Here is a 1493-nt window from a genome sequence, read left to right on the forward strand (position 1 = left end):
AAAAACATTAATGTAGGTGAAGTAAGTTAGTCAGAGAAAGACAAATACCATATGATTTCATATGTGGAATTTAATGAACAAGCTGAACTACCAAGCAAAATAGAGACAAGACTCATAGACAGAGAGCAGGCAGACAGCCCTGCAGGGGGGGAGGAGTGTGTGTGTGTGGGGGGGTAGAAGTATTGAGCAAAAGCAAAAAAAGAGAGAGAGAGAGAGAGGTGATTATGGAATAAAAGGAGGGTCGGTGGAAATGGAAGAGGGCATAGAGGGAATACATGGTGACGGAAAATTTTTTAATTTAAAAAAATTTCAAAAGGCAATAAAATAAATCAATAAAACCATATCCTTGGGTGAGGATTGAAAAAAAAGAAACAAACAAAAATGAAAGAAACAAAGAGGGCAAACAGTTATCTGCTTGGGGAGGCAGGGCATAAACATCTGACAAATTAGTGAGTCTGTACGTGTTGGAAAACCACACGAGCTGCTGCAGGGCTGCAGGAAGCTGCTGAATGATGGAGGGAAAGCTGTGTCACGTCAAGGATTTGGAGTTTTGAGACAAGGGAAATGATAATAGGTGATGTTTATTGAATATTCACTATGTGCCAAGCACTTCTCTAATGATTTGCATATTAACTTATTCACATAACGATTCTGTGAGTAGGTAATATTATCCTCAATTTGCAGACGAGGAAACTGAGCCTAGAACAGCTTAAAGCCCTGTCGCTGGGAACGGAGGAGAGCAGGGGTGTGTAAGCATGACCGTGTGGTGCCGGAGCCCAGGTGTGCTGCCTGTGTGCCCCTGGGCGGTCCATCACCCGCTCTTGGTCTTGTTTCACTCATCTGATAATTACCCTCATCTTCCTGCTCGAAGAAGAAGATTGGGTTGGTTGTTGGCGACGGGGAGAAGGGGGCAGTGAATGTATAAATGCTCTTAATTGAAAGGCATGAGGAGCCAGGGTTTCCACAGGGGAGCTAGGAATCAGACTCATCAAACCGTTGGAGTCTGGTTAGGCCACATTAACTAGTACAGCTCTTCTCAGCCCGGCAGTGAGCTGGCAATCTGGGGACCCAGATTCTCATTTAGGAAGTCTGGGCTGGGGCTCTTAGGACCTGTATTATCAGAATTCTCAGCGTGACGTGGGGCCAGGGCCATGGGCAACAATAGGTACCACTTTACTTTCCATTTGTGCCTGTTTGTATCTCAAGCCCTGGGTGGGGTGGGGTAACCGGGGCAGGACTTCTGTAGGCATGCATCGACTTCATAGATCTTCACTGAGCACCTACCATGGCTGTCTCTGTACCAGGAATGGGTCTCTGGCCTGAATATCATCTACTAGTGCCCCCAATTCCACCTTAAAACACTGCAAAACTCTTCACATGTGTGACACTGATTGCATGGAAGTAAGTGGAGGGATTGGTGGCAATGTTCCTGTGAATAATGGCTGCTTTACTTTGCTCTGTGACTCAGGGGAGGGGGGAGTGGTGTGCTGGAA

General features: G+C 46.1%; 1 protein-coding gene across 1 annotated transcript in view; it reads left to right on the forward strand.

The window, feature by feature from the left end:
• The window catches only part of ANKS4B (ankyrin repeat and sterile alpha motif domain containing 4B), a 13068-nt gene that overhangs the window by 9190 nt on the left and 2385 nt on the right, over positions 1–1493 (forward strand). The gene's annotated exons all lie outside the window — the stretch shown is intronic.

This window comes from Myotis davidii, unplaced genomic scaffold, assembly GCF_000327345.1.
Source record: "Myotis davidii unplaced genomic scaffold, ASM32734v1 scaffold970, whole genome shotgun sequence".
Classification (NCBI taxonomy): domain Eukaryota; kingdom Metazoa; phylum Chordata; class Mammalia; order Chiroptera; family Vespertilionidae; genus Myotis; species Myotis davidii.